Below are 14,417 nucleotides of genomic sequence, written 5' to 3'. Positions count from 1 at the left end.
AATTGAACTTAAAAATGGACTCTAGGTAGACTTAGTCCAAGAGCAAGTCCCTTCAAACCTCCCCTGTTGCTCAAATGTGGCTAAAGTATTTTGACACTGACTCCTAGCCACCAATCACTTCCTCCCATGTGGGATGAGACCAGAAACCCAGAACAGGGTAATCCTAGGTATCAAGGGACAATCAGAGCTTAACTACAGGATGATTAATCAGTGATGCTTTTAAAGAAAGATCTTGATCAAAAGGGGGAAACATGAAAGTTGTCAGTATCAAAATGGAGCCACTCATGTTTAAAAAATATATATATATTGACAAATTGATCCAGGAATGCCATTAAAGGAGGGTTCTCATGCACAAATTACTGATAACAAAAACTAGCACAAAGGACTCTGCAAAGCCACAACCTTGCACAAAGGCCATCACAATCTCACACAAGAAGCACTAGCTATGAGGACATCTGCCCAGCTTCTGCTTATCCAGCCTCAGATTGGTGCCATGTTCATTATTGATCATTGGAGCCAAGGATAATTATCTCAAAACAATTATATAGTCTTCCTCATTTTTCCTTTAAAAACCTTCTTTTTTTTTTTTTTTTTTTTTCTGAGACGGGGTCTCTCTGTCTCCCAGGTTGGAGTGGAGTAGCATGATCTTGGCTGACTGCAACCTCCACCTCCTAGGCTCAAGCGATCCTCCCATCTCAGCCTCCCAAGTAGCTGTGACTACAGGCACATACCACCATGCCGAGCTAATTTTTTTGCTGTTGTTGTATTTTTGGTAGATAGCTTAAGCGATCCACCTGCCTCAGCTCCCAAAGTGCTGGGATTACAGGCATGAGCCACCATGCTCTGCCCCTAAAATCCCTCTTTACTCCTGGAATACGCACATAGTTCATATTGCAATGCTCTATTTCTGAATAAATATCATTTCCTTTTAGAGAGCCTCTCTCTGTTGTTTAAGTCGACACTTTCAGTGGTTCTGTTATGATTCCTATTATGTGAATGTTATTAGCTTAACTCTTAGGGGATAATTTTGGGAAGGAATTCATCATTTGCTTTTTTGTGCCATCTTTATCATTATAAACATGTTCCTATTTCTATGTTTTAATTGTGAATGTATTTTTCCAGCAGGACAATAGGGAAATGAAAAATAGGAAAAATTTTCTTCTGCCAAGCTCCCATTTTTCCCTGTTCCTAGCAGAGCTGGCACAGAGCAAAGGTTCTTGATGGATGATTTTCACCTACTTAGAATTATAATATAATTATATATTACATTATATATAATATATATACAACTCAAAGTAGGAAATTTACAGGTTTGCATAATCAAAACCTGAGAAGGACAGAGGAGACGTGGCTATGGGGCTGAGTAGGATGTGGAGACTGGTGGGGGTGAGAATTTGTTTGCCCCTCATCTCACATCTGCTGCCAAGTCAGTTCTCTCCAAACTTCTCCTCAAGGCAGTGAGTTGCCCCATGCATAGCTCTGACCTCACCTCCTCATGGCCTCAGTGTCAGTGAAGAAAAAGACCCTATCATCTGACATCCAGTTAAAAGGACCCCAGGGAAGGACTTCGATAGGCCTGGTTGAGGACATCTTGCCCTTGTGGCCAGAAAGTGAGGAAATGAAATGGACTCAGGTTCAGGTAAGAGGTCTACCCAATCATAAATGGTAATGTGTGGTAGAGGGCACTTCCATTGTGACCATACGGTTTAAGTTTGGAGTGGGATTTTAATTTATCCAAAGAAGAAGCTGACTATTCTAAGAGACAGGAGACATTCTGGGTAGACAACCAAATAAACATCCTTCATGACTGACAAATTTGATTGATGGTATTAACTGTACCGAATCATTCTTTATTTTACAGAGGAAAAATGTACTACTTAAGAATAACTGAGTCACTCAATGACCTGTTTCAACCATGGTCCATCATGACTTATAATCTCTCCCTTGCAAGCAATTTTAACCCCTGTGTCCACTCACCCTTCATCATAATTGCATAGTAAAACTTCCACTTATCTGCCTACTCAGAATCTTCACTTGAGCAGCTAAAGATCAATGTCAATCAACCCATAGTTGTACTGATGGATGTCATACTACATGTATGACTATAAATCGTAAATGGGCATTCAACAATTACTTTTCTCTAGTAATATTCACTTAAACACTTAGAAAAAGAATGAACAATATCTTACCTAATCCTTCATCTTCAACCTCCTCTACCTCCTCCATTACTCGCAACAAATGACCTTGCCTGTCTTCAATTGAAAGAAAGAAAGGAAATGATAAATGGGCATCATTTATAAAACCCTTTCTGGTCATCAAACACATGTTTGCCAGATACTTCCAGGTCTTTCCACCCTCTGTGTATATGGAGGTTCATGCTTTCGGTGTCTTCAAGTAATTTGCTCTGGCCAGTGAGTTAAGGGCAAAATGATGTGTGTCACTCCAGAACTGTCTTTTGCCCTGGTATGATAACCAGCAGTGTTGAAGATGGTAGCTGTACAGTCAAGCTGGATCCCTGATGAACTACAATGCACAGAGCCTGACATCCTTGCCAAATAGGCAATACTTGTACGGCATGAGTGAGAAATCAATTTCTATTGTTTTAAGTCTCTGAGATTTGGGGTTGTGAAAGTGTGATATAATATGAAATATATTATTGGTCTCTGACCTCTGATTCCTGGCACAGAACCTCTATTTATTTTTATTTTTGAAGAGATGGGGTCTTGCATGTTGCCCAGGCTGGTCTCAAACTGCTGGCCTTGAAAGTGATCCTCCCGCCTCTGCTTCCCAAAGTGCTGGGATTACAGGCATGAGCCACTTGCACCTGACCCATTCTGGCACAGAGCTGCTAAAGCTCTTGGAATTAGGGGCACTAGGAGAATCTTTTGTTCTAATATTTGGTCTTTGACAAATATTGGAGGTCTGTTCCTTACACAGAGCTTCTAAGACTTTGTAATTTCCTGAGTGATACGAGCATCTGACACTGAGCTCCTAAATCTTTTGGTATTTCCTGGATGACAGGAGCATCTATTGCTTTAATGAAGTGATTTTTGGTGGGCTCCTGAATGGCCTCAGGATAGGGGAAACCAACCATGTGATTAGAGAGTTGCAACTTCAGCCCCACTTCACCTTCAACCTCCCGCAAGGGGAGAGATCTGAAGATTGAGTTCATCATCAGTAGCCAGTGATGTAGTCAGTCGTGCCTCCATGAAAACCCAAAAGGACAGGATCGGATGAGCTTCCAGATAGCTAAACACGTGGAGTTTCCTGGAGGGCAGCACACCTGGAGAGGACATGGAAGCTCCATGCCTCTTCTCCCATACCTTGCCCTATGCGTCGCTTCCATCAGGCTATTCGTCTGTATTCTGTGTAAAATTCTTTATAAGAAATGGGTAAATATTCCCACTCTAGCCACTGTAGCAAATTAATAAAACCTGAAGAGTGGGTCATGGGAACTCCAATTTATAACTGGTCTGTCAGAAGTACAGGTTACAGTCTGGAACTTGGAATTGCCATCTAAAGTAGGGGGCAGTATTATGGAACTGAGCTCCCAATTTGTGTGATCTGACACTATCTCTAGGTAGACAATGTCAGAATTGAACTGGATAAATTCAATTAATTAATTGGTGCCTGCTGAGGATTGTTTGGTGTGTGGGGGGAACCCCCACATACCTGGTATCAGAAGTGAAGGGTCGGCCGGCTGCAGTGGCTCATGTCTGTAATCCCAGCACTTTGCGAAGCTCAGGTGGGCGGATCACTTGAGGTCAGGAGTTTAAGACCAGACTGGCCAACATGGCAAAACCCTGTCTCTACTAAAAATACAAAAATTAGCCGGGTGTGGTAGTGCATGCCTGTAATCCCAGCTACTAGGGAGGCTGAGGCAGGAGAATTGCTTGAACCTGTGGGCGCAGAGGTTTCAGGGAGTGAAGATCATGCTGCTGCACTCCAGCCTGGGTGACAGAGTGAGACTCCGCCTCAAAAAAAAAAATAAAAAGAAGTGAGGGGTCAAGTGGGTCAAGTGACTTGTATCTGAGAACAGGAAATGCATCATGTTTTTTTCCTGTCACTCAGGGGTTCAGATCTTGTGCTGCTTCTCTTCACTTATCTATAATTTCTCTTACTTTTTTTCATCTGGTCATATGGTTGTAATTATTATCTATGCAGTAATCAGTGTCCTAGCCTCTGCCCAAATCTAAGCTCTGAGTATGAGCGGGGTGGGGTGGGGTGTAAACTTCTTACAGTGCTAACCCGATTATGTTATCAGCCAGTTTAAAAACCTTTAGACATGGGTGGGGGGGCTCTGATTAAAAAAAACAAAACAAAACCTTCAATGGCTCCCCAGCCATTCGGCTTGTCATAAGTAACTTCACAATCTTGCCTTCTTCTCCCTTATGTCATACCTACAACCCTCTAGGGTGAAAACTTAACTCTCAGTGATGCCTTGTTCTCTTTTCCTTTACAGCTTTTAATTTTCACAAACACTGGCCCTTGTGGGAGGGGGCAAGGTAGAGGGAAATAGGCTTTTCTTCTTCTTTTTTTTGAGATGGAGTTTTGCTCTTGTCTGTCTCCTGCGTTCAAGCGATTCTCCTGCCTCAGCCACTGCAACCTCTGCCTACTGCGATCAAGTGATTCTCCTGCTTCAGCCTCCCAAGTAGCTGGGATTACAGGTGCCTGCTACCATGCCCGGATCTTTTTTTTTTTCTTTTTTTGTATTGTTAGTAGAGACGGGGTTTCGTCATGTTGGCGAGGCTGGTCTCGAACTCCTAACCTCAGTGATCTGCCCACCTCCGCCTCCCAAAGTGCTAAGTACAGGCATCAGCCACTGTGCCTGGCCGCTTTTCTTCTACATATATATATATATATGTACATATACATATTTTTTTTTAAGACAGAGTCTTGCTCTGTCACCCAGGCTGGAGTTCAGTGGCGTGATCTTGGCTGAGTGCAGCCTCTGCCTCCCGGGTTCAAGCAATTCTCCTGCCTTAGCCTCCTGAGTAGATGGGATTACAGGTGTGTTGCCACCACGCCAAGCTAATTTTTGTATTTTTAGCGGAGACGGGATTTCACCATGTTGGCCAGGCTGGCCTCAAACTCCTGACATCAGGTAATCCACCAGCCCCGGCCTCCCAAAGTACGGGGATTACAGGCGTGAGCCGCCTCGCCTGGCCTGAAAAAGGCTTTTCTTCTATCTAGGCCAGTTTCTCTGGCTTTTCAGTTTGCTTAGAGGGAGACTCCTGCTAACCTCTCCCTTTCCAAACCCCTTCCCCACCTGCCACCTCCCTACGCTTTGTTTTGCCTCAAAGAGTAGATGGCTGTCCCTCCCGAGACCACACCGCTCCCAATGCTGCTGAGCATCACAGCACTCACAATGAATTGTACTGACTGCTTCCTGTCACTTCCCTCTTCACAACCGTAAATTCTTTTGAGGATAAGACTTGGTTGAATTTACTTATTTATTTTTCATATTTCTAGCGTTTAGTACTGCCTGGAACCGAGAAGGGCCCCAATAACTATTTGCTGAGTCCATGAATCAATCTTGATCTATTCTACTACATAACGTGATGAGACTCTTTCGGTTTCTCCCGCGATAATAAATCTATATCCTATCTCCTGGGAAACGGAATTAACTCCTACCTGAAGACCAAAAAGCTCTTTTGTCTTCTTTTACATTTATTTTATTTATTTATTTATTTATTTATTTATTTATTTGAGACTGGGTCTTGCTCTGTCGCCCAGGCTGGCTCAAAGCAGCCTCGACCTCGTGGGCATAAGCGATCCTCCCATCTCAGTCTCCTGTGTAGGTGGGACCACAGGCTCGCGTCACCACGCCCAGCTATTTTTTGTTTTTGGTAGAGAGGGAGCTTCGCCATGTTTCTCAGGCTGATCTCGAATTTCTGACCTCAAGTAATCCGCCCGCCTCGGCCTCAGAAGTGCTGAGATTAGGGGCTTGAGCCACCGCACCCGACCTTCTTTTAAATTTAAATTAGATGGCCAGAGGTGGGGCAAATGCATAAATACCCTAAAAAGGATTTAAGGAAGAGAGTTCTGAGGTGTTTATTCTGAACTTAGAACTAACGTTTCTACAGCATTTGCTTTCGTCGGCCTCTACCTCCACCACGGAAGGATAAGAACTAGACTTTTACAAGGTAATTGTGATATTCTTAGCAGTTGTTGTGTATTTCAAATGCTAAACAAAAAGTACTGAATTGATTTTTTGACAGCATAGAAAAGTGAAAATGGTTTGGTCATTTTGTTTTGTTTTGTTTATATGACACAATATCATCAAGCAATTGTTTGGTCATTTTTTTGAGCATTAGTTTGCTTTGATATTCAATGTTTTTTTAAAATAGAAATGTTTGAGAAACATTTTTTCTTGTAGATTATTTTATTTAATTGTGAATTCGATAATTCTCAAATAATGCTAGAGAGACAAAGTCACACACAAAAAGATTTCATATAAAACTATTCTTTAAAGTGAAAGCTCATTGACTAAGCCGTCAATTAAAGCATACTCAAACTAAAAAAGTTTTCAAAATAGAATTAACTGTGAATGGTCTTTTTACAAACCTGGAAGTAGAGCCAAGTTAAATTCTTCTAGCGAGGAGCCATGGAAATGTGCCAAGGCATTTTTGAACTTGAGAAATTAAGAATTTTGACAAATGAAATACATTTTCTGTGATTGGAATTCATACTTTTAAGAATATTTGAAATTTCTTCAAGTGCTTCGGTTGTCCTGTGCTGTGAGATTTCTTAGTCTTTCAGTATGTCTGCATGGGTAGACATAAACATAATTAGGCAAATCTGATTTGGAAACATCTTTGCAAAATCGACACTTAGGAGAGTTCTATAGAAAGGAGTTAATCCAGAAAAACAAGCTGTTGTGAGTTAGGTTTCCAATTTGTCAAAAGCAGTTACCTTTAGAATTGTTCTTAGTCGGCCAGGCGCGGTGGCTCACGCTTGTAATCCCAGCACTTTGGGAGGCTGTGGTGCGCGGATCACGTGAGGTCAGGAGTTGACCAGCCTGGCCAGCGTGGCAAAACCCCGTCTCTACTAAAAATACGAAAGCTAGCTGGGCGTGATGGCGGGCGCCTGTAATCCCAGCTATTCGGTAGGCTGAGGTAGGAGAATCGCTGGAACCCGGGAGTCGGACGTTGCAGTGAGCCGAGATCGCGCCATTGCACTCCACCCTGGGCGACAGACCGAGATTCTGTCTCAAAAAAAAAAAAAAAAAAAAAAAAAAAAAAATCAGAATTGTTCTTAGCAATTATTTAGACACTTGATCTTAGACAAAAGGTCGAGAAGCGATAGCAGTTATTTACTGGTCCCAAAAGAAATCCTGTCTGGTTTTACCTAAGAAATGAGATGCTAAATTAATCCTTATATCATTGATTGACTAGTGTCTTAAGAGAGGCGATATATTTACTTGAACACTATTATTTTTGAAGTTTAATCCAAATGTTTTAGTTCAAATGGTTGTGAATACTTCTAGAAAAGCACATTTGAAAGAAATGCGCCATAAGCCAGCAGTCCAAGTATTTACTGCTGTCATAGCACTTCAACTATCTGTATTTGCATTTTCTTCTTCCTAAACATTTGTTTTATTGTCATGATCTACTTGCAGTTCTCTTAACAACTCTTGTCCCACGGCTTACTGCATCACCTGAGAAGGTTAACAAACCCTGCTTCACCCTTGCAAGCCTACCAGTTGTTTTCACAGTTTCAGCTTAAACATCTCACTAGTGCTCCTTGCCACTGGCAGTCCTGATCATAGATCTCAGCTTCCTACGTTGGCCTTCTCTATTTTAGCCTTGAACTTCTGGGCTCAAGTAATCCTTGTGCCTCAGCCTCCTGAGTAACTGGGATTAAAAGCCACCATTCCCAGCTCTTTCCTCAAATTTCATGTAAGTGGAATCATGTAAGTATGTAACCTTGAGTAGGGTAAGGGGAGTGCTTTTATCTTTCACTTAGCATAATGCTTTGGTGATTCTTCTGCTCTGTTGCTGGAGTCTGCAGTCTGGTCTTTGATAAAACCAAATCCTTTGAATGGCTACACTGCTATGTATGTATTCACCCATCTGTTGATAGACATTGGATTGTTTCCAGTTTTTGGTCATTGTGAGCAAAGCTGCTTTGAAGATCTGTCTGTACTAGTCTTTGTGTGAACATAGGAATTTATTTATCTTGACAAAATACAGGAGTGGGACAGCTGAGTCATATGGTATTTACAAGACGGTCAAACTGTTTTTCCAAAGTAGATGTATCATTTTGCATTCCCACCAGGAATGAGAGTCACAGTTGCTTTGTATCTTTGCCAGCATTTGGTGTTGGAAGTCTTTTTAATTTTAGCATTTAGTAGGTATGGAGTGATTTCTCTATGATTTTAATTTGCATTTCTCTGTTGGTTAATAATCATGATCATCTTTATATACGTGGTAATTTGCCATCTACTTCTTGTTTGTTTGTTTCTTTGAGACAGGGTCTCCCTCTGTCACCTATGCTAGAGTGCAGTGGCACCATCCAGGCTCACTGCAGCCTCAAACTCCCAGACTCAAGAGATCCTCCCACCTCAGCATCCCAAGCAATTGGGACCATGGATGTGCACCACCACTCCTAGCTAAATTTTTATTTTTTTGTAGAGATGAGATCTCCTTGTGTTACCCAGGCTGGTTTCAAACTCCTGGGCTCAAGCAGTCCTCCCACCTCAGCCTCCCAAAGTGCTGGGATTACAGGCGTGAGCTACTGTGCCTGGCCGCCATTTGCTTCTTAGTGAGATGTGCTTAGTTGTGTTTTTCTATGTTTCTTTGATTTTGGTTTCTTGAGTTTTTTTTTTTTTTTCAATCTATTTGGTTTATAGTTTTCCTCATACTTGATAAATATTCAGCCATTATTTTTTCAAAAAAATTTTTGTCTGAACTGCCACCCCCTCCTTCCTGAGACTATATGTGTGATGCATTTTAGGCCACACTATGTTGCTCTTTTCATTTTTCAGATATTTTTCTTCTGTTCATTTTGGTTAGTTTCAGTTGTTTTGTCTTCAGTTTTACAAGTCTTTTTTTTCTGCAGTATCTTATCTGCTGTTTATCCCATCTGGTGTATTTTTCATCTCAGATATTATTTTTTTTTCTTTTTCTTTTCTTTTTCTTTTTTTTTTTTTTTTTTTGAGACAGGGTCTCACTCTGTTGCCCAGGCTGGAGTGCAGTGGTGCCATGTTTGCTCACTGCAACCTCCGCCTCCTGGGTTCAAGTGATTCTCCTGCCTCAGCCTCATGAGTAGTTGGGATTATAGGTGTCCGCCACCATGCCCGGCTAATTTTTTTGTATTTTTAGTAGAGAGGGGGTTTCACCATGTTGGCCAGGCTAGTCTCAAACTCCTGACCTCAGGTGATTCGCCTGCCTTGGTATCCCAAAGTGCTAGTATTACAAGCTTGAGTCACTGTGCCCAGTCTCTATATTTTTAATCTCTAGAAGTTTAATTTGGATCTTTTTACATACTTCTTTTCTCATAACGCTCATGCTTTTCTCTAACCTTCTTGAGCATATGAAGTATATTTTTAATAACTGCTTTACTGTCTTTGCTGATTCTATTAGCTGTGTCTTTTTTTTTTTTCTGTTTGGCATTGGGACAGATTTTATTGCTTTCTGTGCCTGGTAATTTATAAATAGATGCCACTGTTGTCAATTTTATGTAATTAACTGTTGGACTTTTTGGTATTCCAAGAAATATTTCATTAAATTACTTGAAATCTGTTTGATCCTTTTTAGGCTTACTTTTGAGCCTCTTTGTTAAAATAGACCTGAGGGCAAATTGAATCCCTCTTATTCCATCAATGGCTGGAATTGGAAGTACATCCAGGGTGGGGTTTCTGGTTGTTTATTTGTTTTAGAGGCAGGGTCTTGCTCTGTTGCCCAGGCGTGATCATAGCTTGCTGCAGCCCTGAACACCTGGGCTCAAAGTGATCCTCCCACCTCAGCCTCTCAAGTAGCTGGGACTATGGGAGTGCACCACCACTCCTGACTAATTTAATTTTTTGTAGAGTGGAATCTGTCTATTTTGTGCTGGCTGATCTGAAACTCCTGGACTCAATCAGTCCTGCCTTGACCTCCCAGAGTGCTGGGATGACAGGTGTGAGTTGCTGTGCCCGGCCCCATCCACAGTGTTTTTAACAGCAGTTCTCTCAGCCCTTCCCCGGTAAATGACACATAGGAACTTCATGATTTCTTAAAAAGCCAAATAATTTTGCAACAAAATCGAATATAAAAGAGACAATATTGAGTGGCAGCTAAGCGTCTCTCGAATGATTCATACCTGATATAAATCTTATTTTTGTTGCCATGCAACCTGGGCTAGTTACTTAACATTTTCAGGCCTAGGTTTCTTCATCTGTGAAATAAAGATAATGGTAATACCTTCCATTGGTTGGGTGAGTTAAAGGAAATAAGGAATACAACACTTTCACTGGCATTTATTATACATTAAAACACCAGATTCCTTACACATGTCTGGTGTTGTGTTTTATTGTAGGAAAACGTAAAAACAAACGTGTAACCATTACCAAGAATGCTAACTAAATATTGGGTACACAAAAGAAGAAATCGAGTTTACAGTTAGATGGTTAAGTGATGACTGTGAAGTGGACTCTGCACTGCAAACCTGCTCACAAATAATCAGATGCAATCTGGGTTTTTTGCTCCCCCTAATGTATCTCCAGGCTGGTGGATTAGAAACATGAATGACAAGATATTGTGACAAGAAAGAATCCTAGAAAGTATTTGTAAACCACATACGCAACAAAGGACTACTATCTAGAATATATAAAGGACTCTCAAAACAATAGTGCATTTAAAAATCCAATTAGAAAATGAGCAAAGGACATGAGAGCAGATACAGATGACAAACAAGCACCTGAAGAGATGCTCAACTTCATTAGCCATTAGGAAAATGCTAAGTAAACTAAAATAGAATATCAGTGCACACTTATCAGAATGGTTAAAATCTTAAAAAGTGACAATACCAAGCGCAGACAAGAGTGGAGAACTGGCTCAGAGCCAAACTCTGGACTGACATCCTACCTTTGTCACTTTCTCTTTTTTTGTTTGTTTGAGACAGAGTTTTGCTCTTGTTGCCCAGGCTGGAGTGCAGTGGCACCATCTTGGCTCACTGCAACCTCCGCCTCCTGGATTCAAGTGATTCTCCTGCCTCAGCCTCCTGAGTAGCCAGGATTACAGGCATGCGCCACCACGCCCAGCTAATTTTGAATTTTTAGTAGAGACGGGGTTTCTCTATGTTAGTCAGGCTGGTCCCAAACTCCCGACCTCAGTTGATCCACTCACCTCGGCCTCCCAAAGTGCTGGGATTACAGGCATGAACCACCATGCCTGGCCCCACCTTTGTCACTTCCTAACTGGGTAATTAATCTCTGGCCAATGACTCACCCACCCTCTTCCTGTTTTCTTTGGAAAATGAAGGTTCTCATAGTGTTATGATTAGGATTTTTGATAAGTTATTGTAGAGACTAGCCCATAATACATCTTGTATCAATGTTTGTTTTCATTTTTCTTTGCGTAGTATCCCAATTATTTAAGATTTAACAACTGTTTAAATTCAATTATAAGAAATCCTTTAGTGTGCTCAGAACTCTAATTATCTTTAATTGTGTATCAATCAAGATTGGCATCGAATTTTTTGATACTCTTTACCATTACTCTTCGTAAATTGAAAAGTCAGTACAAGGTACAAACAGTATTCTCCCCATCAAAGCCACAATATGAGTCTTTGAAGGCATGAAGACTAAAATAGATTTAGAAAGAGATGCTTGACCATTTTTCAACCCTTGCTTTATTTGTGAGCACAGCTATTAAACCTTCTATATTGCCTTGAGTATAAATGTGGCTCCCAAACTAATTTGCCTAGAGGCTACATCCGGAAAATGTCCGCCTTCCAAGAGCAACTAATTTTATTTCAGCATAAGTATATGTTTAACACTAAAAATATAGTATGTGTTTGTGCTTGCATTCATAAGTACCACAGAGGGCAAATATATCATAAAATGAAAGTTTTAAATAACTTTTCTTTTTTAGAGACAGCGTCTCACTACATTGTCTAAGCTGGACTTGAACTCCTGTGCTCAATAGATCTTCCTGCCTCAGCCTCCCAAGTGGCTGGGATTACAGGCATGTGCTACCACATCTGGCTTTAAATATCTTTTCTTTTTGAGATGGAGTCTCACTCTGTCCCTCAGGCTGGAGTGCAGTGACATGATCTTGGCTCACTGAAACCTCTGCCTCCCAGGTTCAAGTGATTCTCATGACTCAGCCTCCCAAGTAACTGGGATTACAGACATGCGCAACCAGGCCCAGCTAATTTTTGTATTTTTAGTAGAGACGACGTTTCACCATGTTGGCCAGGCTGGTCTCGAACTCCTGACCTCAGGTGATCTGACCGTCTTGGCCTCCCAAAGTGCTGGGATTACAGGCGTGAGCCACCGTGCCCAGCTTTTTCTATTTAAACAATTTTGTTTCTTTAATTAATACTATTGTCATCTCTAGTACATTCTACACTTTAATTCTTATGAGTAAACCTCTGGTTCCCCAATGGCCCCAAACCAATGGAAATCTAACAAGTCTGTTTCATATTCTGATGAGCTCTCACCTGAAAGAAGGGTGGAACATGCAAAGGCAGTAACAAACATATGGCTTAGATAGCAACTCAGATTGAGTTATTGATCCATTACAAGTTGAGTTGCGGTGGCTCACGCCTGTAATCCCAGTGCTTTGGGAGGCTGCCCTGACCAACATGGAGAAACCCCGCCTCTACTAAAAATACAAAATTAGCTGGGCGTGGTGGCGCATGCCTGTAATCCCAGCTACTCAGGAGGCTGAGGCAGGAGAATCGCTTGAACCCAGGAGGCGGAGGTTGTGATGAGCCGAGATGGCGCCATTGCACTCCAGCCTGGGCAACAAGAGCGAAACTCAGTCAAGAAAGAAAGAAAAGAAAGAAAAGGAATGAAGGAAGGAAGGGAGGGAGGTAGGAAGGAAGGAAGGAAGGAAGTTAGTTCTCTGCTAGGCTGTGAGGGTCTGGATGGGGTATGTGATTTGGTCGCTTTTTATGAGAGTTTGAAAATTTACTGGTGATACAGATATACTTGCATATAATAACTCGATTATCGTTATGTTCAAGAAAACGAATGTGGCAGAGGGAAGGTGAGTGCCACAGATAACAGGTTAGTGATGAAGAAAGTTCTGTGAGCTTTCGCAGAACACAGGAATGCTTTGGGAATCGGGTGCTGAGGGAGAAGCAAAGGCTGGGGTGAGCGGTGGCACTTTAGCAATCAAGTGGAATGAAAGTGATTTGATTTATGGAAGGTGAGGGCCCTGGGATGTGGGACTGGCATAAGCAAATATTTAAGATTGGAAGAGTTTGAGGAAAAAGCTCAAAGAAACCTAAGGAAGTCCTTGAAAGCCCCTGATAGAAATGTTTCATTGGTTTCAGTTGATTGGCTTGGGTGTATCTGAGGGCGTGTTGGAGCCTGGAGGGTAACCTCCTCTTGGGAGGGGAGGAGTTATCCCTGTAGAATTGAGACTGCCTGTGAAACATGTGATGGGTAATGGCCAGAGGCAAGCACTGGGCCAGGCTGCTGGAGATTTAGCTTCTTTCAAGATAAGAATTTAGGTTCATCCCTTGTGGTCAATAAGCCCAGGTCTGTCTCTTTAGGGGATTTAAACCTCCAATAGCCCTAGACCTGGTTCAGCTTTCCGCTAAGGCCCATCCCTAAACAAAGTGGCCCTTCAGGAACTTAAGGAAAAGGCTCCATGGCCTTCTGTATAATATTAGAATACTTAAAAGCAGTAGATGGTTCAAGTTTGTTTAATTGAATGATTAAACTAAGAGCTGAGTAGGATCAAAACAAAATGAAGAGTTGAATAGGATCTTAGAAATAATCTAGTCTCATCCTAACCTGAAAATTTAGGCAGAAAGATTATACTACATGCAGCATATTTAAGAATTCATCTTTCCTGATTTCCAGCGTGGCTTTATCTATTGAACTCTATCGTATCTAATTTCAGCTGGAAACAGGAATTCTCAAGGTTCCTGAAAGTATTATACTTTGTCATTGTTCATCTGATTGTGGAAGTGCGGCTTCTAAAAATCGTAAATGAGGAATTTTTACTTCCTTTTTAGTTGAATTAAAATGGGACAGTTTGAAGATGATTAAAGACAATATAGGTTATTATAAAACCAGAGGTTTAAAAAAAAATCTCACTAATAAGCCAGTATTCAAATAAAGATGTTGTGACTAACATTAATTCAACATTTCTAAACATGGTTGAAGGTTTCTAGCTTACAGTGACCCCTGGTGTTACATTGAAACACATGCAGTCTGTTGTTCCAATCTGTGGAAATAGCTCCTGACAGGAGCT

The 14,417-nt window shown here is 41.4% G+C and overlaps 1 long non-coding RNA gene across 1 annotated transcript in view; it reads right to left on the bottom strand.

Annotated features, from left to right (window-relative positions):
• Positions 1 to 6,567: 6,567 nt before the first annotated feature.
• The window catches only part of LOC134810866 (uncharacterized), a 30,544-nt gene continuing 22,694 nt past the window's right edge, over positions 6,568 to 14,417 (bottom strand). The window contains exons 2-3 of the long non-coding RNA XR_010159553.1: positions 6,916 to 7,207; positions 6,568 to 6,767 (exon numbers count right to left, since the gene is read on the bottom strand). This is a non-coding gene — a long non-coding RNA (uncharacterized LOC134810866). The remainder of the gene's footprint in view (positions 6,768 to 6,915; positions 7,208 to 14,417) is intronic.

This window comes from Pan troglodytes, chromosome 7 (genome assembly GCF_028858775.2).
Source record: "Pan troglodytes isolate AG18354 chromosome 7, NHGRI_mPanTro3-v2.0_pri, whole genome shotgun sequence".
Taxonomy (NCBI): Eukaryota; Metazoa; Chordata; class Mammalia; order Primates; family Hominidae; genus Pan; species Pan troglodytes.
Note: the sequence above shows the minus strand (reverse complement) of the source record. Positions and strands in the feature narration are given on the sequence as shown.